Source organism: Argiope bruennichi, chromosome X1 (assembly GCF_947563725.1).
Source record: "Argiope bruennichi chromosome X1, qqArgBrue1.1, whole genome shotgun sequence".
NCBI lineage: Eukaryota > Metazoa > Arthropoda > Arachnida > Araneae > Araneidae > Argiope > Argiope bruennichi.
Window position 1 is genome coordinate 85,660,903 of NC_079162.1, and position 14,142 is coordinate 85,675,044.

Sequence of the window (14,142 nt, forward strand, 5' to 3'; positions counted from 1 at the left end):
CAAAAATATAAAGCTGCTCTGCAGTTAATACTGACTTGCATTTTTGTTCCATCTTGGATAAGCAATGGGCAATGAACAAATTTATAAAGTACCTTCATTTCTAAATGTGTAATTATTCTTGTAATAACAGTGTTTTAAAATGCATAAACATGATGAAATTTCAAAAATACTTTTATATTTTTTTTTATTTTATCTGATTTATAATTCATTAAAATAATCACACATTAATAATCAGTGGCATGACTACAAAATTTCATATTTTGAGAAGGGAAAAATGAAACTATATAAACAATTCTTCATACAAATTTGTGATCAAGTTTTACACGTTTAATCCAACAACTTCGAATGATTGAAAAAGTAAATAATATGATGAATAGTGAAAAAGAGGAATTCTGAAAAATCTCAAGAATGCAAACCTCATTTACAAATTTTCAAGCATGCATGAGTTTCTCACTAAAGAAAAATAATATTGAAACAAAAAGAGCAAAAAATTATGAAATCTATTTTCTTTGTGTTTAGCTACTTTTTATGAAAAATAATTAAGATTTGATAAATGACATTTCTCCCCAACTTAAAAATGCCAAAAATATTTGCAAAGTCTGAATATGAAATAAATATGACACATTTAAAATACATTATTATTAAAAAAACAAACAGGGTTCAACAAGATATTTACTTGAAATCAATACTGCCAACAAGAATCACAAAAACTCTACAGCATTAAATATTTAGATTAGTTGTTTAATGTCCCAAACATGCCATCTAGAAAAGATATTAAAACATATTATAGAAGAATTTATTAATAAAAAAATATTTATTAAATAATGAAAATAGATTATACAATATGTATAGAAAAAAATAATTTAATTTTTCACAATCATTTTAATAAGTGCATATGTCAGATAATTAAAAAAATGCACCGATCTCAACAATTTGAAAATCTGACCATAACTTTCTTAATTTTCTCATCATGAATACTTAATTTAAATATACACAAAATTATGAAATACCATACACAGCATCCAAAGCTTATTGCCCATTAAGAATTTATATACAATATTTAGGCTTTAAAAGAACAGGGAAGAAGAATATAATTAATGAAAGATTCTATGTAGCTTGTAATCCTCATTTGCATCTCTACAATGTTGATTCCACAAGGTATTTATTTACTTTGAAAGAATATCATCAAAAAAGTTCAATTTGCACTCAGTCTCTCATCATACAATAAATACCACAACTTTTTGATCATCATAAAGGGAATCCATTAAAAGTGCAATATTTTAATTTGAACTTCACAAAAATATTTTAAATAGACACTATTATTATTAAACTACAAAAAAATTAAGTATGTGGCAAATAAAAAACAAAAGATATCAGAAATTTCTGAAGATAACTATTTTGATATATTTTAAAATATAATTCACTAATTTCATTCAAAGTGAGTATAAAAGAAATAATTTATTTGTAGCCTAAAAAATATGGCAGAATGAAGAAAGATATTTAAGAATTAAAACCGCAAGAATGTATATATACTCTTTGGGCTTTTACAAAATATAGAGAAACAGCACATTTAATGCAAGCTACCATCAAGTCTTTCAGGCAAAATTTAATTTATTAATTACCTCTGTTCCAATACTAAGAATACATTAAAAAGGGATTAAGTTACATCTAAAAGCACAATCTGAAATAGAAACATTTTATGATACATTTAGTCTCATAAATATAAAGATTAAAATTATACAGAGAAATATCAAGAGCCTTCTCAGCAGCTTTAAATAAAGGAATATTTTGACACTTCTAGGCACAGTGGAATAAAACTCCGATTGTTACTAAGGTTTTTTCGGGTTAAGAAGGCTTTCATTGATGTAATATGGATTTCAAAAATTAGTAATGAGCTATAGAATGTGAGTTAAAATGCAAGAATAAAAAGAGGAGGCATAATGAAAGTCCTTCTTCTACATTCAAAAAGTTCCAGAATATTAAAATTGTTTCCCAGATGCAATTAAGACGTATCTGACAGAGAAAGATAATAGTATGATGATGAATTACCATACTACATTATACATAATTTAGTTCAAATATAGATAGTTTATGCATATACCTTGCTATTCTGGTAGCAGAAGCAACAAAGTCATGAATGCTTCATAACAAAAATACTCCAGTTTACAGGCCCCTCCTGATAACAAATTAACAGTATATTATATATATATATATATATATATATATATATATATATATATATATATATATATATATATAATATACTATATATATATATAATATACAGTATAATTATATATATATATATATATATATAATTCTAGTACTTCCTCAATTTATTCATTCCCTTGGTGTAATCTTATAAAACTTTCCCCCACATGAAGAATTTGCCAAAGAGAAAACAATTCTCAACTTCCAAAAATAAATAAATAAATAGTAAAATATCGAGTCTTTTAAGGAAGTGGCAAAAAGGCTTATAATCCTTCTTTACATCTTTATAAGGACAATTCTGCAAAATATTTATTTCCTAGAAAGAAAGAAGGTTACAAGGTTTAAAATTTAAAAAAAAAAAAAATCATTTTGTGAAATTAAAAATCCTATTAAAGTTCTTTAAAGCATTAGCAATGGCTTCCTAATGGAAGCATCCCCTCAAAATGAACGCTGAAGCAAACCAATTAAGCAGCAATTGTACATTCTAAATCTCCAGTCAAAATCACCTATTGTAAATGTTTAAAGTGTATCTTAGAACATAAAACTGGTAAAAACCATTCTATAATAGTAGTATTTTATGACTATTAACAGCATTATAAATTATTACGTATTATATAAAAATTTGGAAAAATTAATAATTTGAAAGTAGTTTATATGTTATACAAAGTTATAGATGTGTGCTATTTATATTGTTTCAGGAAAATGCAAAAATGGTATTTAGTGCAATCATTGATGCAGTATTAAATCAGGCATGGTAGTTTGTATGATATAATTTAATAATTATATAAGTAGAAAGATAGGGAGAAACAAATTTTGGATTCAAGATCCTGCTGATATGTTTTAAACACACATAAGGTTTCTTGTTAATGCCTAATGCTATGCATGATTTCAAAGTCCTTAGTAAAATAATATAATCAGCAAGATTAAAGACATTAAAATTTTTTACGAAATGTAACATAAAAATGAACCCTAAGAATGAATGGACATTTCTGGGATAAAATTATGTCTTAGGATGTCACAAAAATTTTACTGTAATGCATTATAAATATAAGATCTAGGTCAGTCCATTCTAGTTTATTTAATACATGTATTCATTAATGTCAATAATAAAATTTAATCTAAAGAAAATTAATTACTTGCATTTAAATATTTATCTCAGAGTTTATTTATACCCATTCATTATACAAATAGCTACAGTCTGGTATATTTTGAATGTGCTGAAATCATATTAACTATTATATAACAAGCAATAAAATGTCTGGAGACATTATTTGCTTTCCTACGTTTATTTTTAGAAAATCACAGCATAAAATGCTTTGAATAAAGACAAATATAGGTATGAAACACCAGAATAAAAATTAACAATATTCACATACCAAAATCAATAAATAAAGTTGCATCTTATAATAATAATAAATTTTACTGACACTGAGTATGAACATTCCTTGAATAGCCAAAGTTAATCACAAGTTGACTAAGTAAGAAGAGAAAGTTTTTGCAAATTATAAAATATACTGCATTTAAAAAATCAGTGGTATGTATTTAAAATTTAAGAAATTCTAAACTTAACTATTTATTGAGATTTAGTATGCTTCCCTGTGACCAATTTAATATAAATAAGGTATCAACCTAAAATAAATGTCTTTTAATGAGTAAATTCAATTACATTTTAAATGGATACCTGATTAGTAAAATATTCACAAAACATAAAAAAAGTTTATAAAAATTTCACATTTGAACAACTATCATTTTGAAAAATAATTACCAAGTGCGCTAACAAAGCAACTTCTGTAGTTCATTTTCTATTAATTTCACGCATCTTATTGAACAAAAAAATGAAGAAATTAGAGCATAAAGGAAACACTTTAAATATTATTACAGTATAATAAATTAATCCTTTTGCTTTATATTTCCTAAAAGTTAAATGGTAACTATAGATAGCATTTATTTTAAATTAGAAAGCCATTCATTTAATTTCATTATAAGAAAACATGAAATTAGAGTTTCAAGTTATAACAATTTCAGTCAAGATCAATGACAAAATTACAACAATACTAGCATCAGAAACAGTAGCTACTTTTGTAAACAACAAAGAACTAAATAATGGAAAAAAATGAAAATATTTCAGAAAGCAAGAAATATAACTAATTTATTTTGTAATTATCAAAACCAGAAGTTAATGGAAACCAAAAAAAAAAAAAAAAAAAAAAAAAAACATGCATAACATCATTTCAAAAACCTTACTACTGGTAGATTTTTCATTCCGGGATCATCTTTAGATTTTTGATTTCAGTCTAAAACAGAATTGAAGAAAATGAAATTTTCTTGCAGTGTACTCATGGAAATAAAGTTAATGCGAACAAAATTTTTCTGTATCAGAAATATAGAATTATGAAAATGGTGCATAAAAATGAATTAAAAATTGTTACATTATTCCATATAGAAATTCTATCAACAAATTTCAGATACATCATAATATGTTTAATAAAATTTTAAAATTGTTGAATACAAGCTTTGTATGAAGATGAGAAACAAATATCAGATCAAATAAGAAGAGAAAGCTTATATAAAATATAAAGTATACTGCTTTAAAATAATACACATGAAACCAACAGCAGGAATGAAAATTTCAGAAAATTCAACAGTTTACATTACAATAGTGCCCATCTGTGACCATTATTTAAATACGACAAAATCCTCAGAAATCAAAATAAATAACAGATTATAAGTAAATCCAATTTTCATTTCCCAAGAACTGTTCAGTAGGAAAAGGAGGGGGAAAAATAACAATTCATTAAAAAATTAAAATTTCAGATTCAAGGAATTATGCTCAAAAAGGGGGAGGGGCTTAAACAGAGGGTAAAGAATAACTACAATATTTCATTTTTTATTTGAACACACTATGATGAAATTAAAACATAAGGAAAACATTTAGAATACTACTATCGCATAGTATTATAACAACTTAGATTAATACAACTCCCTACTTATAGAAAAGTTTCAAATAAAAAATTCCACCTACCAATGTAATTTTTAAGAATTTTAAGGAAGACTCATAAAAGCCTGTGGAGTAGGTGTCCGTACTGAATATAAGAATAAATTTTTAATTTGAATCTGTACAATGTTAAGGAAAAATAAGGATACAATTCAAGGCTCTATAAAACCAATTTGGAATGATGCACAATTAAGGCAAATAGAATTAAAATCAAGAGAAACTTAAATGAACTTTTAGAGGAATATAAAGACGTTGTGATAAAGCTGTGAAATAAATAATTTTAAAGTACATTCAAATTTAAAGCCCAGTTAAAACAAGCTTTTGTAGAGTCCAAACAGTACACTTTGTTTTAAAATGCAGAGTCGAAAGCGAGATTCACAGATTAGAAACAAAAGATAAGTTCAGAACTCTGCATGGCAATCACGGAAGTACATGTAGTACAAGGTGATTGTATAGGTTTATTTGAGAATAATTCAGTAACTTTAAGTTGCAATTTAATCAAGCCACAACACACTATGTCAAGAGATTAGAGAGAATTCTTCTTAGTTTAAAAGGAAGGAAACAAATCTCAAAATCAGATTCTCACCATTCAGATTTGCAAAAGAATTTTTGGCTGTCAGGAACTTCTGACAATAAGTATGCATAATGGATTAAATATTTGTAAGAGATTAATGTATGGTTTGAGCAGAGTACTTGCAATTTGTCAGCATTATGCAGATGAATTATTTAATAGTATGGAAGAAATTAGTGTTTAAGGATGGCGCTAGAATAAACAGAAGTATCAAGATGTCTCATTTTAAAACTCCAGAAAAAAATTATTTTAGATAAATATAAAGAACAAGGAATAAAACAAAATCCAACACTACAAAGGCAGTATAATCTGAATATCTAAAAAGACTAGCAGTAAACATTTTGATAGCTCTCATTAAATTATCTAAAACCAAACATTTTTCAAGACTAGTTTACTAAAATATGTTTTTAAATTATATTTAGCTATTAATTTTTATATTTTTATTGCCTTTTTTTTTTCTTTGTTATGCCGTTAGAGCCAAGTTATCGTGTTTGAGAATATTGATTGAGTGCAGTTCTCCTTTTTCCAATCAAAAATAATCTCAGTACTTCTTATTTTCTAAGCTTCACAGTAAAAATAAAACCTTTAATTTGTAGTGTTTTGGTTAGAAAAAAATGTCAATTCTAATGTTTTGTTCAATAATAAGAAACAGATCTGCCAAATTGCAAACTCACTGATGTACCATGTCTGATTTATCTGGGTCTGTTTGATTTATTTTTTTCTGATTACAGAAAGACAATCAACACATATTTTGATTGAACATCAGCTACCATCCAAAATTTAATCGAGAATTCATTATGGTTTCCCTACATCTATTGTTCACCAATGCTTTAAATGTTTGCTCATCTACAATTATGCCTTCAATTGCTCTAAAGAAAAAAAAATTTGAATAAGCATGCTCAAAATCTCTAATATTAGTACAAATTGATCTGTCTGAAGTACTTTAGATTTTGTTAACTTCAGATCAAACAGTAAATATTTTAAGATTTTTCTCAATCTACTGTGAATAACTATTTCGTGAAAAAAAGTTAAAGTCATGCAACATAAATTTTTTTTGAAATACTTTTAGGAAAAAAAGAGCTTTTAATTCATCCCAAAGCTGTATAGCGTGCAAGAGTTGACAAGCTTTTGTGTCTGCACAATGTTATATGAAATGCAGAATATTTTCATTAATGCAGAGTATCCGTGAACTAGGAAAATTCTAAAAAGTTACATGCCTAAATTCAGATGAATGCAGTTCAAGCATTTCTTTCAACATACTGCATTTCTGTCGCCTTTCTAAAAAATATCAGAAGGAAACTGCAGCCTACACTTTCCTATTTTTTGCAGCTTCTTGACCTCACTCGTTTTGGAAGATAGATATTAGTACATTTGGTTTTGAGCTCATCTTCCCAGTTAGGAATTCATTTTGAGAGAAACCAGATTTTCCATCTGAATAAGAATCGGTTTCAGATAATTTCTATAACAAATATATGTCACTGAACTGGACATTCATGTCTTCTGAGATGGTGAGCATATGCATGCCTGCAGTTAATAAAGTTCTACTATTCTTTGCTAATGTTTCATTGTTATGTTCCAATGCATGTGTAACATTCAATTAAATGTGTATTAAGTTAACTGTATTAATTCAAAAACCCAAGTGTAATGAAATAGGATTGTAGAAGGCATTATAATTGCAACAAATAGGGAATTTTTCATAAACAATCCTGCACACTTATGGAAAAAGGCTTCATGATGAAATTTAAAACTTCACAAAGAATAAAATATTTTATGATTTTTTTTTTCCTAAGAGAATCCCCGATTTCAAAGTAGAAATTTGTTGCCATTTTTACTAAATTTTCAAAACAGAGTAGATATAAAACTTTTAAACTCTTCATGCAAAAGGACATCAATAAGAAGTGTAGTCTGAGAACTGATTCTGTTATTTATGATATTTTATTAAAAATAATTCTACAATACAAAAACTAAATTTTTACATTTCTTTTTAAGATTACAGATCTAAAGAGTGAACCATGTGTCAATATATATGAGTAGAGAATGCTTTCATAGGATGCTAAATTATTTTTACAAAATAAGTACACTTTAAAGATGTTAATGTGTAATAGTTCGTGCACAGAATTTATTCTACTGAGTACTGACAACAAAACTTGCATAAACTAAAGAGATATGTTTTTTTAAGTAAAATTACAAGCACTGTAATCATAATAAATAGACAGTACAATTATAAGAACTGAGGTGCATAATCTAAACTCTGGTATACAAAACAGGAATTAGAACTCTCTTATACAGTGGAAAAGGCAAAATGATAGCTCTAGGCAAATAATTAAGAATCCTGCTTGAAATGTATAATTATTTAAAAGTCAGTACAATAAAATAAATACATACAAATCAATTCAATGGAACATAAAATATACAGATGAATATATCTTAAAATACATTATATGCACTAAAATATGAAAAATCAATATGGTGAAAAAGAGATGAATACATACAAAAAATTGAACTTTAATTTTCAAATAATGCAAACACACAACATTCAACTCAATTTAGAATCATTCTTTATAATAAATTACTCACAAAAATAAATAAAGAATAAGTTACTCACATTTTTTTAAAGAAAAAATATGTTTGAAATTTCTTTTCTGAAAAAAAAAATTAAAATTCATGTATGTAGTAATAGGCATTAAAAAAAAATGATTTACAAAATGATTTTATTTAGCTTAACTTAAAAAGCTTCCTCAAGCAGTTTCGAATTTTTAATATTTGGAAGTAAGAATTTTAATAAACTATTCACTAAAATGCTCAGTATCATCAAACAAGGATGCAATTTTCAAAAATACAAAAGAGATGCTTAAATTTCACATTTTTTTATGCCAAGGTTAGAAAGAATTAATTGGTTAATATAACAATTCATTTTCTTATCGTTTAAATAGCTCAACTAAGAGCAATGCGATAAATCCCCCCCATCCAAGCATAATATATAAGTGGAGAAACATTTTTTAAACAAATAATTTTATGGTGTAATTAAGCTTAAAACAAATAATTTTATGATGTAATTAAGCAATGGATATACTTTCTGGCGTAGAAAAAAATATAATATGCCTAAAAAAATTTCTAAAATGCTTACCATTTTTGCATATTTCAGCCTCAAATCATGCAGAGAATGCTCAATTTCAATATCATTAGGCCTGGAAGGACAGAAAGATGAAGCATTTTATTTTGAAAGTAAATATAAATAAATTAAAGTGCACACACTTTTTTTTTTAGAGAAAAAATATAATTAAGAAAATATTGAATTCTTGCATAAGCTAATTAAACAACTAAACAGTTTCAATCTATTCAATATCATTATCATTTAAACAGTGGAAACATCTAAGCTCAGATTTAATTTTTAAAAATAAATTAATCATATTTACAATGCTAAATAACTGTTTTTGTATATGATGCATGTTTATGTGTATCAACTATAATATAGTGAAGCATTTTTTAAATATATAAAGTCTTCACAACCATTTAGTCGTCAAAATATACACACAATTAGGTTTATGGCACAATAAACGCGAGAGTTAATTCATCAAATCTTAAAAACAACAAACAAACAAAAAATATTCAAACAGATTATCACTATAAATATATTTTAAATTGTAATATTAACATTTTAATTATTAATTAATTTATTAACATTTTAAAAATGGAAACTTTTAATTTTATTTTTAAAAAAATAATCAGTTGCAATATCTATAACATTATATTTAAAAAAAATTTAATAATTTAAACAAAAAGTCGATTGATAAATGTGAGATATCTGGAAATATACTGCATAAATTTTACTGTAAAAGTATATGAATATCATCAGAAGTAGTAATACAAAACTGGGTCAAACAAGGAATGAAAATTTTTCACAAATATAAAATGTATTGCAAAAAAAAAAAAAAAAGGCAATTAAGTGGCATGCATCAAAAATTTGAGTTCAATAGTTTCAATTACAGAGAAAGATTTTGAATGTCTTACTTATGACAATTTCAGCATGAGAAAAACAGAAAAATTCAAACAAATTACTGCTTGTAGATAAGACAATCATAGTTTTTAATGAATTGTTGAGTAGCAAAAAACATCACAATTTATAATAAAGATTATAAAAAAAATTTACTAGCAAAATAAGAATTTAAAAAAAAAACATATATGGGCTAGAATACCAACTTGGGCATTTAATTTCCTATTAATTTCATACTTCTAATTCTACACACAATGACAAGACTTCACAACTATTTAGTCATCAAAATTTGGGGGTTCATGGCACAATTAACATGACAGTTAATTCAGCAAATCTTAAAAATAACCAACAAAAAAAATATTCAAAAAGATTTTCACTATACATATGTTTTAAATTGTAGTATTATTAATGCCTTAAAAATGGAAAGTTTTCATTTTAGTTTTTAAAAAATAATCAGTAGCAATATCTATAACATATTTAAAAAAATCCTATAATTTAATTATCACAATTAAAATATCAGGTGCAAATTTAAAATATTAGCAAATGTATAGTCAAAGAAACATTTTTGTTCGCAAAAACAACATATCCTAATTTTAAATGGTAAATTTAAGGATTACTAATCCTCCCAACTCAAAATAATAATAATTCAAAACAATTATTTTAATATTTAAAGGCAATTAAAATAACAGAAAAAAAAACTCTTAAACATCCCAATTTGAATCAGAGATAACATAAAAACTACAGGCTAAATAACTGATTTTACAAGCAGCAGAAAGAAGACATTTTAAAACATAAATAATTTAGAAATAATAGGCAGTGGAATTATTTGGCTGTCATAGATTCCAGAATACACCAAAAATTAGGATCTCTCAAAAGTTTATCACAGGTAGATATTTTAGTCTCAATGTGGAAAACAACAGTATGCATTCAGTTTAATCTAGAAAAATAGAAATGAAATTTTGTTACACTAAATGCTCAAAGAAATCTAATGCTGATAATACTGTTCAAAAACAAATTTTGTTGTCAAGTAAGAATTAATTTTAGGGTGTCTTGAGGCTTTTGATTGTAAAACCAGTGTTAATTTTGTCAAATAAGCACCCAATTTTAAAACATTGATTAGTGTAAATATTCAATAGCATCTGCAGCCATTAATGTATGTTGCTAATTTTTATAGATTTTCCAGTAATATTCATCTTATCCATATATCTAACAATGTGCAGAAAATATTCAAGTCAAATATTAATAAACTCCTTGGGAAAAATAGAAAAATAAATAAAAGAAGCTTTGCAGTGTGGAATGGAATTTCTGTTAATCATCTCAATTGATGGACTTTGTGTGTGTGTGTGAAAGGCTTTAATCATTACAAAAATGCAAGCAGGAATGTCTATCAACTAATATCAAATAAGCTGCAATATGCTTAATAAATTCTACAATGTTCGAAATAGAGCAAAATTCAGAAAGTTTACTTTTGAATACAGAACACAATCCATCAAATTTCAGGTGGGAAATTAGTGGCAAGTATCAAAAATTTAAGAAAATTTAACAGTTTCCATTACAACAACAAAGAATTTAGAATAATGTCTCCATTTCAATGCAAATAAACCCTCAGAAACTAAAATGAATGTGAGCTTTTTAGGAAATACAAATATAATAAAAATAAAGACAAAAAAAATCTTAATAAGGCTTATGAATGTCAGCCTTCAAGAATTGCCTTGCAAAAATAAATAAATAAACTTTAAACAGTAAACCTTCAGATTCCAAACTAAATTAATTTTCATTTCTAAAAACAGCAGATTTATATAATCAATTTTAAATTTTATTAAATTTTTCAGTAAGTGAAAAGAAAAATAGTACTCCTTAATAAAACAATTTAAATCAAAGATCATATGAGAAACAAATGAAATCATAACAAATATGAATAAATTTACATATATAATGAGCAAATTTGATTTGCTTTTGTTTGCTACTAAAGATTATAGAAGTTGAGCATAAACCAGAAAATACCCATGCTTAAAATAATTTTTGAAAAAAGGTTATCAATGGTAAAATTTTTAGTCTTGCATAATATAGATAATTTGCCTTTCTATTCAGTTATCTGGTTGGCCTATAAAAGAAAAATTCAGAATCTTTAGGATCTATATCAGAGAGATGAGGGCGATTTTTTAAGTTTGATAAAAACAAAATACTAAGTCTTAGATTTTGAATAAATCAACCAGCTGCGAAGTTGCATTTCACCATTTGGTACTTTTTTAAAAAGTAGTAAGTAGTGGAAAATGATCTACTTTCAGCATTCTTAGAAAGAACTCCTTTGTGTTGCACAGGTCTTTTTTTTAAAAAAAAAACATTTTAAACTTATTAGTTATAATGCTTGGTCATAAAATGAATTACTTATATACCCTTGATCACATTTGTTATTGTCATTTTCATCTTTATTTTCTGATTCAATCATATTTGTACAAAAATATGGTTCTTCAAAGATTTTTGCAGTTTCTACACTTCCATTGCAAGATTGCGTAGTTTGTGCGGAACTTTCTTCGCCAGTTGAAGTTTAAATTGTAACTTCTGAAGTCGAAGCAATTTCATTGCCAGAATTACTCTGTAGACATGAAAACAGGCCTACACATGACTTTTTTAAATTTAGCTTTTCTTCTTTTTTGAAACCGACACACAGAGGGATACATCCTTGGCATGGATATAATTAGATCTAATAATATTAAATATTTTATAACATTTATTATCCAAGTAATATATGCAATTTAACTTAGTAGCTGTGATAAATGACAGAACTTTATAATATGTTACACACTGACACTAGACTATAATGTACCTGTAAACTTTGTACAATTCAAAAACCATCGATTGTTCCAGTTAAATTTCTTCCTCTATTGTTTCCATCACGCTCTTACCATTCAGAATATTATTTTAGTTCTTGATCATGTTGAAACCCTTCAATTTACTGGCCCCAGTGCATAGCATCCGCCACACACCCCAGATTGCCGGCCCTGTGTTTAGCAGCCATTCATACCTTGGTTTCCTTTATGATTTCCAAGCAAACCTAATAAAACAAATATATCATTTTCTTAACCTCACAAAAATCAACTTATATATAAATATTTAAAACAAATTTTCATGAAAATACCTTCATTCATGTTTACTTTGTTTCCTTGACTTTTCAGACTTGCTAGAACTTTGTGTCTAAAGTGTCCATCCAAACTTATTATGTATTCATTTTTTTACTAGACAATAATATAAAATTATTGAAATATAATATTTCTTCTCATACAAAAGAATACATTTTTGTATAAATACTGATAAAAAATGGAAATAACTATTTTCATTGTATTCTTTTAATACATTGTTTTACGTAAGTTTATTCTGGCTCTTAAAGTCAAATAAGAGAATTTTTTTGAACTGATGAAATATATGTTTTGTTTCTAATAAAGCTGCAATACTAAATTTTTTTTTAATAATTAGATACAATACACCAATAGAGAAACTGAATTGTCATTGAGATTTTTTTTTTCTGAAAAATTAAGATTTGTTTGTAAATTAAGTTTAAAAAGAATTCATATTCTTATGCTGTATTAAATAATGATAATAGAAAAGTTGATTGCAATTGATATATAATAGAATGTTATTATTATTATTAAAGTTTAATAAATAAAAAATTATAAAATATTTATTAACTATCACTAAGAGTTCTTTTTATGGATTAGATAAAGCAAAGAAATATATTTACATAAATGCTACAGATGACTAGCAACTCTGTCCATTATTTAGTTAAATGTTACATCCTATATTTTGGATCATGTACTATAATTAAACTAAATAATCTAGTGAACTTGTAGAACTTCAGCTTTCAAGAATTGAGAACTTAGTGATAGCTCAATGATAGTTAGCATAAATTTGGAAGGAGAAATCGAGGTTTCTTACCTTACTGTGGATGGTAGCCAAGTAGTAAACAAAGCGAGTAATAGCACACTGACGTAATGACCTACTACTTAGATTACCCATTCGTTATTCCCTGCGAGTGCTATGATCCATTGATCTGTAAGTGTGAAGCGGTTCTTGTGTGCATTTGATTACTAGAAGACCTTAAAGATAGCGAATGGATGAAATGATCCTTGATCCGAGCCAATGAAATTCACACGAAATCGCGCGTCATCATGACGGCAGAAAGAGATAAAAATTCGAGAAAAACAACAGATTTGGCTGTGAAATGAGTATATGGTATTATTGAACTGAACTTAACATCAAATAATAATGGTATTTTATTTGAAATTCTGAAAAATTCTGGCCCAACAAAAGAATATGGTTTAGATTTGTCAACCAAATCATTGGCATAATTTGAGGAACAAATGAGGAAAAACA

General features: G+C 26.1%; 1 long non-coding RNA gene across 6 annotated transcripts; it reads right to left on the reverse strand.

The window, feature by feature from the left end:
- Positions 1–242: 242 nt before the first annotated feature.
- On the reverse strand, positions 243–13,873 carry LOC129958836 (uncharacterized). Of its 6 annotated transcripts, XR_008783326.1 has the most exons (8): positions 13,705–13,873; positions 12,911–13,007; positions 12,599–12,826; positions 8,905–8,965; positions 8,383–8,419; positions 4,456–4,505; positions 2,102–2,176; positions 243–762 (listed from the first exon to the last, which is right to left on the reverse strand). It is a non-coding gene; the product is annotated as an uncharacterized LOC129958836 (long non-coding RNA). The 6 variants fall into 6 exon arrangements; XR_008783328.1 differs by lacking the exon at positions 2,102–2,176 and having other exon boundaries at positions 4,451–4,505; positions 13,705–13,871; XR_008783324.1 differs by lacking the exon at positions 2,102–2,176 and having other exon boundaries at positions 13,705–13,870.
- Positions 13,874–14,142: the final 269 nt, after the last annotated feature.